The sequence below is a fragment of the Triticum urartu genome, chromosome 2A, assembly GCF_056163025.1.
Source record: "Triticum urartu cultivar PI428250 chromosome 2A, HENAU_Tu73, whole genome shotgun sequence".
Classification (NCBI taxonomy): Eukaryota; Viridiplantae; Streptophyta; class Magnoliopsida; order Poales; family Poaceae; genus Triticum; species Triticum urartu.
In genome coordinates, this window is record NC_141874.1 from 545,602,437 (window position 1) to 545,612,637 (window position 10,201).

Consider the following 10,201-nt stretch of genomic DNA (forward strand, 5'->3'; position numbering starts at 1 on the left):
CCACCGGAAAAGAAAATAAAGAAGAATGATGGACTAGTAGAGCATCTTCATGAGAAACACCGGGTAAGAACATTGACGGAAAAGAATGGAGAGACTTCGCATCAATAAGATGGATACTTAATTAAGAAATCTGAGTCCTTGAAGAAGAAGGGTGGGTGGGCGGGAAAACAAAGGCAACTTGGAGACGGATGAAATGAACACCGTTGAGAATACTTAGAGTTGATCTTGCGAATGTTGAAATGATCGGATCCACTTGAAGAGAAACATGCCGGTTGAAAAGGATTGACATGACCATCTCAATGATCATGACGGATTAGTATTCACATAGAAATATGAGAACACTGCTGAGGAAAAAAAAGCATGGAATCAACACTTGACTTCGAAGCAACTCGAATACCACAACTCAAAACAAAACAAAGGATTGGCTTGCAGAATAAGCCGGAACAAACATATGATAGAGATTTCGTCCGAAGTTTTCGTGGTGGGGCCCACACGGGCTCAATCGTATAGCACCATCATGTACAAGGCAGTGCACATGACATACGAAGCCTCCCCGGGTCAGCATAGCCAAGGACTCTTTAAGACACAACGAGACCACTGTAAAACCAACCGTGGATAGGCGGACCACTAGACGTCGAACCCCAATCTCATATCATGCATCTGTCGGAAGGATATCCTAGGAGCTACTTGAATTCCCACTTATAAACTCCCGAAACTTTCTGGTTATGCAATCAAGTGTTAGGGATACAGGGGAAGCATAATATCTCACCCAAAACTAGCAAATCCTACATCCAGCTGTATCCATCCTTCAACACATAACCAAGAAACCTTAGGAAATCATTTACCTCAACCTTCGAAAAGCATCCGTTATACAAGTTATGGCAATACTCCGGAACTCCCGTCCCAGTACTGAGTGGCGTCGAGGTTATCTCACCAACAACTGCATAAAAGAGATTTTCTATGTCGGCGAACTCAGGTATTCCAGAACTACAACGATAAAATTGTGACAACAACACCTCGGAGCTCAACTCCCCGGGACACTGCCACAACCCCTAAATGTCAGGAGGCACCAAGAACAATGTTCTCGTCACAAGACTATCGGTACGATTCCAAGATACCCGTGTGATCCTAAAAAAATTCATGAAATTTGAGAAGAGTCAAAACTCTACGTCAGGAGGCCCCACCAGAGCGACGAAGGGACTGAGGAGTAAAAATAATCCTACTCTCCGATATATATAATCCTAAGACTCAAAACATTTTTCTAGATTCAACAACGTCAGCGATTCGATCAAGCAGGGGGCTCCTAAGTCGGGGAAGGCTCTGATACCAACTTGTAACACCCACGATGCGGCTATATCTCCCACGTGTCGGAGCACGACTTAGAGGCATAACCGCATAGTAGACATGTCACAAGAGGGGTAATCTTTACACATCCCATGTACTAAATAAGAAAGGGATAAAGAGTTGGCTTACAATCGCCACTTCACACAATACAAGTTAAATACACATCATACAGAATACAATTAAGGTCCGACTACGGAACCAAAATAAAGAAAGACCACCCCAAATGCTAGATCCCCGATCGCCCCAACTGGGCTCCACTACTGATCGTCTGGAAAGGAAACATAGTAACGTCCAGAATCCTCGTCAAACTCCCACTTGAGTTCGGTCGCGTCCCCTGCACTGGCATCATCGGCACCTGCATCTGGTTTTTGGAAGTAATCTGTGAGTCACGGGGACTCAGCAATCTCACACCCTCGCGATCAAGACTATTTAAGCTTATGGGTAGGAAAAGGTAGTGAGGTGGAGCTGCAGCAAGCACTAGCATATATGGTGGCTATCTTACGCAAATGAGAGCGAGAAGAGAAGCAAAGCTCGATCGTGAACTAGAAGTGATTAAGAAGTGATCCTGAAACTACTTACGTTCAAGCATAACACAAGACCCGTGTTCACTTCTCGGACTCCGCCGAAAAGAGACCATCACAGCTACACACGCGGTTGATGTTTTTTTAAATTAAGTTAAGTGACAAGTTCTCTACAACCGGACATTAAAAAATTCCCATCTGCCCATAACCACGGGCACGGCTTTCGAAAGTTCAAACCCTACAGGGGTGTCCCAACTTAGCCCATCACAAGCTCTCACGGTCAACGAAGGATATTCCTTCTCCCAGGAAGACCCGATCAGACTCGGAATCCCGGTTACAAGACATTTCGACAATGGTAAAACAAGACCAGCAAAGCCGCCCGAATGTGCCGACAAATCCCGATAGGAGCTACACATATCTCGTTCTCAGGGCACACCGGATTGTCCAAGATTCCGGTAGGCTAGCCCAGAGTTGCCCCTGGTGGCCACCGGCTGCTAACAGGTTGGACCAACACTCAGAGGAGCACTGGCCCGGGGGATTTAAAATAAAGATGACCCTTGAGTCTACAGAACCCAAGGGAAAAAGGCTTAGGTGGCAAATGGTAAAACCAAGGTTGGGCCTTGCTGGAGGAGTTTTATTCAAAGCAATCTGTCAAGGGGTTCCCATAACACCCAACCGCGTAAGGAACGCAACATCAAGGAACATAACACCGGTATGACGGAAACTAGGGTGGCAAGACTGGAACAAAACACCAGGCATAAGGCCGAGCCTTCCACCCTTTACCAAGTATATAGATGCATTAAAGTAAACAAGATATAATAATGATATCCCAACAATAATCCTGTTCCAACAAGGAACAAACTCCAACTTCACCTGCAACTAACAACGCTATAAGAGGGGCTGAGAAAAGCAGTAACATAGCCAAAAAACGGTTTGAGGCTTGACATGGCAATATGGGAGGCATGATATAGCATGTGGTAGGCATCGCGACATAGCAAATAGAGCGAACAACTAGCAAGCAAAGATAGAAGTGATTTCGAGGGTATGGTCATCTTGACTGAGATCCCGCAAGGAAGAAGAACGAGTCCATGAAGAAGGCAAACGGACGTAGTCGAATGAATCCTCACAACTCCGGAACGAAACCAAAGCTAACGATAGAAGCAACCCGGAAAGAAGCAAGCAACAAAGTAAACAACCATCACATAACATGGAATGATGCACAACCAAGTATGATGCATGTCCAGTTTAATGACTCATGGCATGGCAAAGTGCACAAACGAATACTACAAGTTAAGTGGAGCTCAATATGCAACGAGTTGCATATTGACGGAACACCACATCAATTATTTAGTTCACTCTCGTTTATGTACCCAACAATATTAAATGTTGTTAAACATGGCAAGAGGTGAAACATGAGTAGAAAACATAGTTAGGCATTTTAAATGAGGCCGGAAACAACAACAACAACAACAACAACAACAATTCCGGTAAATCCCCATATGCATTTAGCAAATTAATGCAAACAACAATTTAAACATTCTTGATGTTGTTATCATGATGCGGATGACGTTTGCAAGTTTTATGCAATTTGGAAAAGTTGACAAGAGCATGATATGAAGCATTTGTCATCGTGGCGGAAACGAAAGGGGTGCCATGACAATGACAACGGAAATGGTGCCACGGCAACATTCCGTTTCTGATAGCTCACGGAGATACTGGTGCAAAAGGAAGTGGGTGTGACTGTGTCATGCAAGAAGATGGGGTGTGCTACCTCTTGAGCACTGCGTTGGTTTTCCCCGAAGAGGAAGGGATGATGCAGCAAAGTAGTGTAAGTATTTCCCTCAGTTTTTGAGAACCAAGGTATCAATCCAGTAGGAGGCTAGGCGCGAGTACCTCGTACCTGCACAAAACAAATAAATCCTCGCAACCAACGCAAATAGGGGTTCTCAATCCCTGTAAGGCCACTTACGAGAGTGAGATCTGATAGATATGATAAGATAATATTTTTGATATTTTTATGATAAAGATGCAAAGTAAAATAAAAGCAAAGTAAATAGCAAAGGAAATAACTAAGTAGTAGGAGATCAATATGATAAAGATAGACCCGGGGGCCATAGGTTTCACTAGTGGCTTCTCTCGAGAGCATAAGTATTCTACGGTGGGTGAACAAATTACTGTTGAGCAATTGACAGAATTGAGCATAATTATGAGAATATCTAGGCATGATCATGTATATAGGCATCACGTCCAAGACAAATAGACCGACTCCTGCCTGCATCTACTACTATTACTCCACTCATCGACCGCTATCCAGCATGCATCTAGAGTATTAAGTTAAAAACAGAGTAACGCCTTAAGCAAGATGACATGATGTAGAGGGATAGACTCATGCAATATGAAGAAAACCCCATCTTGTTATCCTCGATGGCAACAATACAATACGTGCCTTGCTTCCCCTACTGTCATTGGGAAAGGACACCGCAAGATTGAACCCAAAGCTAAGCACTTCTCCCATTGCAAGAAAGATCAATCTAGTAGGCCAAACCAAACTGATAATTCGAAGAGACTTGCAAAGATAACCAATCATACATAAAAGAATTCAGAGAAGATTCAAATAGTATTCATAGATAGACTTGATCATAAACCCACAATTCATCGGTCTCAACAAACACACCACAAAAAGAAGATTACATCGAATAGTTCTCCACGAGAGAGGGGGAGAACATTGTATTGAGATCCAAAAAGAGAGAAGAAGTCATCTAGCTACTAACTATGGACCCGTAGGTCTGAAGTAAACTACTCACACTTCATCGGAGGGGCTATGGTGTTGATGTACAAGCCCTCCGTGATCGATACTGTGACACCCCCGATTCAATCGTACACTAATCATACACGCAAACGTGTACGATCAAGATCAAGGACTCACGGAAAGATATGACAACACAATACTACAAATAAAATAAGTCATACAAGTATCATATTACAAGCCAGGGGCCTCGAGGGCTCGAATACAAAAGCTCGATCATAGACAAGTCAGCCGAAGCAACAATATCTGAGTACAGACATAAGTTAAACAAGTTTGCCTTAAGAAGGCTAGCACAAACTGAGATACAGATCGAAAGAGGCGCAGGCCTCCTGCCTGGGATCCTCCTAAACTACTCCTAGTCGTCGTCAGCAGGCTGCACATAGTAGTAGGCACCTCCCGAGTAGTAGTAGTCGTCATCGACAGTGGCGTCTGGCTCCTGGGCTCCATCGTCTGATCGCAGCAATCGGGTATAGAAAGGGGGAAAAGAGAGAGCAAAGCAACCGTGAGTACTCATCCAAAGTACTCGCAAGCAAGGAGCTACAATACATATGTATGCATTGGTATCAAAAGGAATAAGGGTATCATATGTGGACTGAACTGCAGAATGCCGAAATAAGAGGGGGATAGCTAGTCCTATCGAAGACTACGCTTCTGGCCACCTCCATCTTGCAGCATGTAAGAGAGTAGATGGTAAGTTCACCAAGTAGCATCGTGTGGCATAATCCTACCCGGCGATCCTCCCCTCGTCGCCCTGTTAGAGAGTGATCATCGGGTTATATCTGGCACTTGAAAGGGTGTGTTTTATTAAGTAACCGGTTCTAGTTGTCATAAGGTCAAGGTACAAGTCCAAGTCATCCTGTTACCGAAGATCATGGCTATTCAAATAGATTAACTTCCCTGCAGGGGTGCACCACATTTCCCAACACGCTCGATCCCCTTTGTCCGGACACACTTTTTTGGGTAATGCCCGGCCTTGGAAGATCAACACGTCGCAGCCCTACCTAGGCATAACAAAGAGGTCAGCACGCCGGTCTAAATCCTATGGCGCAGGGGTCTGGGCCCATCGCCCATTGCACACTTGCACATTGCGTACGCAGCCGGTGAGCAGACCTAGCCTCCCTTATACAAGAGCAGGCGTCCAGTCCAACCCGGCGCGCGCCGCTCAGTCGCTGACGTCACGAAGGCTTCGGCTGATACCACGACGTCGAGTGCCCATAACTGTCCCCGCGTAGATGGTTAGTGCGTATAGGCCAGTGGCCGGATTCAGATCAAATAACAAGATCTCGTTAAATGTGTTATCTTGAAATAACCGCGAACGTCGACCAGGGCCAGGCCCACCTCTTTCCTAGGTGGTCTCAACTCGCCCTGTCGCTTCGCCACAAAGATCCACTCAGAGGGCCGTTGGGACAAATGTCCTTTCGGACCCAATCCGTGAATCACTCGCGGGTACTCCTACGAGCCGACCCGTCTTTAGTCACCACAAGTATCATATATTATGTATATAAGTATAGCATGGCAGACAGACAAGAATGTAGGGCCACTGATGATAATCTAGCATCCTATACTAAGCATTTAGGATTGCAGGTAAGATATCAACAGTTGTAGCAACAATGACAGGCTATGCGTCAGAATAGGATTAACGGAAAGCAGTAACATGCTACACTACTCTAATGCAAGCAGTATAGAGGAGAGTAGGCGATATCTGATGATCAAGGGGGGGCTTGCCTGGTTGCTCTGGCAAGAGAGAGGGGCTGTCAACACCGTAGTCGTACTGAGTAGCAGCGGCGTCGGTCTCGGTGTCTAGCGAGAGAAAAGGGAGAAGAAACAATAAATATTAAGCAAACAGATGCATGAAGATGCATGACATGACAAAGCGTGATGCTAGGTGTGCCTTAACACGGTATGAGGTGGTACCGGTGAAGGGGGGAAACATCCGGGAAAATATCCCCGGTGTTTCGCGTTTTCGGACAGACGAACCGGAGGGGAAAGTTGCGTTTTCGCTATACTAGATATGCGTGGCGAACGAACGGGCTGCGTATCCGGATCCATCTCGTCGTTCTGAGCAACTTTCATGTATAATACTTTTTCATCTGACATACATATTATTTTCTATTAATTTTCAAAGATTTAAACAATTTTTAAAATTTCTGAATTTATTTTAATTGTTTTAAACCGAGTTGACCAAGTCAACTTTGACTAGTCAAAAGGGCAGGGTGTGGCCCACATGTCATAGGTTGTACCTAAACAAATAAGTAAAACTAATCTAATTGAAAGGGACCCATATGTCATCTACACATTACGCTATTTAGCCACTAGTCTAATCCTAAAACTAATCTATCTCTAATTAATCAAGCCGGCCAGAGGCACAGCCGGATGTGCAAGTTGTGCACGCATGCATGGCCATGGCAAAGCATCAGCAAAGCAGCTTGGCGGCAGCAGCAAAGCATTAGCAAGCAGCGGCGCTCGCAACGGAAGCAGTACAGAGCAGCAGTAGCGCAGCAACGCAAGCAGCGGCAGCTAGGAGCAGCACGCAGCTGGCGCCGGGAGGCTGCGGCGGCGGCGGCCAGAGGCGGACGCGGCTGGAGCATGGGCAGCGCGGGATGTGACCGGCGCGGGCGCACGGCAGGGAGGCCGGGGCGCGGCGCGTGCGCGCGCAGGCAGCACAGGGATGCGGCCGGGGGCGCGGTGAGGGAGCCAAGTTCCCGTCCATGGCGGCCGATGCATAGGGCGGGTACGGGCCTACAGCGACGGATCGACAACGGGGCGAGGGGGATAGGGAGGAGCAGCTCACTGCGATGCCGATGGTGAGGTCGGGGAGAGTCGGAGTTGACCGGAACGGCGGTAATCGACGACGGATGACGACGACGTACGCGAAGAAGAAGACGACGATGGTGAGCGTACGAGGCAGCCCGGCTTGCTCCGCTGCCCGGAACGGACGAGGTCGAACGAGGCGAACCTCCTGGACGTAATCCCGAGCGACCGCGACAACGGTGACCGCGGCAACGACGGCGATGAGCACGGTCACCGCGCGAGTCCTTGAGTTTCAGATCGAGCAGAAGGGGATGGGGGAAGACAGGGGATCGAGGGGGAGATGGATGTGGCGGTCTAGGGTTTCGGGGTGGCCGCGGGGTCCGCTTGTAGGGGGGTTGGGGGGCTGGATGGCCTCCACGCCTCCAGGCGCGGCCATGGATGGCTGCCACGCCTCCCCTGCCTCCTGTAGCGTGGTTGAAGGAGAGGGGAGGTGGGCTGGGCTGGCTTCTTCGCTAGATGGGCCACAGTGCACAACAGTTTACGCCCCCCCCCCCCCCCCCCCCGATTTTTTTCCTATTTTCTTTTATCTTTTCTGTTATCCAAATTAGCTACTGTTTTCTAAATAGTTTAGTGGTCAAATGAATTTCGTTAGTTATAAAACTTTGCACAAAAAGGGGATGCAATACTCTAGGGTTGCACAAAAAGTTTAGAGGGCATTTGCAATTATTTGATTTTCGGTTTGAATTTAAATGTGTGGGTACATGTTGCTCGGTCAGTTTTAAAATACTTTAGGGGCATTCTAACAATTCAAATAATGTTAATTTATGCATGATTATTATATAGAGATTATTTGCCACCATACAAACATTTTTGTTTGATAGTGTGAAGAAATAAAATTTGACTAGCATTTTGAATTTGATTTTGACTTGGGTTTGATCAAGTGACAATTAAGCCTGGCAAAACATCATGACATGGCATCATTAGAGAGGATATCACTATAGTATGACACTGGGGGCGTTACAGATGCCCCCTCCGGCGGAGCTCCGGAACAAGCCCCAAGATGGGATCTCGTGGATACAGAAAGTTACGGCGGTGGAATTAGGGTTTTGGCTCCGTATCTGATCGTTTGGGGGTACGTGGATATATATAGGAGGAAGGAGTACGTCGGGCAACAGGGGTCCCACGAGGGTGGAGGGCGCACCTGGGGTAGGCAGGCGCGCCCCCTACCTCGTGGCCTCCTCTCTTGTGCCTTGACGTAGGGTCCAAGTCTCCTGGGTCTTATTCGATGAGAAAATCATGTTCCCGAAGGTTTCATTCCATTTGGACTCCGTTTGATATTCCTTTTCTTCGAAACCCTAAAACAGGCAAAAAAACAGCAATTCTAGGTTAGGCCTCCGGTTAATAGGTTAGTCCCAAAAATAATATAAATGTGGATAATAAAGCCCAATAATGTCCAAAACAGTAGATAATATAGCATGGAGCAATCAAAAATTATAGATATGTTGGAGACGTATCAAGCATCCCCAAGCTTAATTCCTGCTCGTCCTCGAGTAGGTAAATGATAAAAACAGAATTTTTGATGCGGAGTGCTACTTGGCATAATTTTAATGTAATTCTTCTTAATTGTGGTATGAATGTTCAGATCCGAAAGATTCAAGAAAAAAGTTCATATTGACATAAAAATAATAATACTTCAAGCATACTAACAAAGCAATTATGTCTCCTCAAAATAACATGGCTAAAGAAAGTTATCCCTACAAAATCATATAGTTTGGCTATGCTCCATCTTCACCACACAAAATATTTAAATCATGCACAACCCCGATGACAAGCCAAGCAATTGTTTCATCCTTTTGACATTCTCAAAACTTTTTCAATTTTCACGCAATACATGAGCGTGAGCTATGGACATAGCACTATAGGTGGAATAGAATGGTGGTTGTGGAGAAGACAAAAAGGGAGAAGATAGTCTCACATCAACTAGGCGTATCAACGGGCTATGGAGATACCCATCAATAGATATAAATTTGGGTGAGTAGGGATTGCCATGCAACGGATGCACTAGAGCTATAAGTATATGAAAGCTCAAAAAGAAACTAAGTGGGTGTGAATACAACTTGCTTGCTCATGAAGACCTAGGGCATTTTGAGAAAGCCCATCATTGGAATATACAAGCCAAGTTCTATAATGAAAATTTTCCACTAGTATATGAAAGTGATAACATGAGAGACTCTCTACTATGAAGATCATGGTGCTACTTTGAAGCACAAGTGTGGTAAAAGGATAGTAACATTGTCCCTTCTCTCTTTTCTCTCATTTTTTTCTTTTTTGGCCTTTTCTCTTCTTCTTTTTATGGCCTCTTTTCTTTCTTTCTTTTTCCTTTTTTTATTTTTCGTCCGGAGTCTCATCCCGACTTGTGGGGGAATCATAGTCTCCATCATCCTTTCCTCACTGGGACAATGCTCTAATGATGATGATCATCACACTTTCATTTTTCTTACAACTCAATAATTACAACTCGATACTTAGAACAAAATATGACTCTATATGAATGCCTCCGGCGGTGTACCAGGATATGCAATGATTCATGAGTGATATGTATGAAAGATTTATGAACGGTGGCTTTGCCACAAATACGATGTCAACTACATGATCATGCTAAGCAATATGACAATGATGGAGTGTGTCATAATAAACGGAACGGTGGAAAGTTGCATGGCAATATATCTCGGAATGGCTATGGAAATGCCATAATAGGTAGGTATGGTGGCTGTTTTGA

The 10,201-nt window shown here is 45.5% G+C and overlaps 1 long non-coding RNA gene across 1 annotated transcript; it reads right to left on the reverse strand.

Moving 5' to 3' along the window:
• Positions 1–4,548: 4,548 nt before the first annotated feature.
• LOC147985820 (uncharacterized) lies at positions 4,549–7,816 on the reverse strand. Its single transcript, XR_015616913.1, has 3 exons — positions 7,463–7,816; positions 6,397–6,471; positions 4,549–5,121 (listed from the first exon to the last, which is right to left on the reverse strand). It is a non-coding gene; the product is annotated as an uncharacterized LOC147985820 (long non-coding RNA).
• Between the last annotated feature and the right edge of the window lie 2,385 nt (positions 7,817–10,201).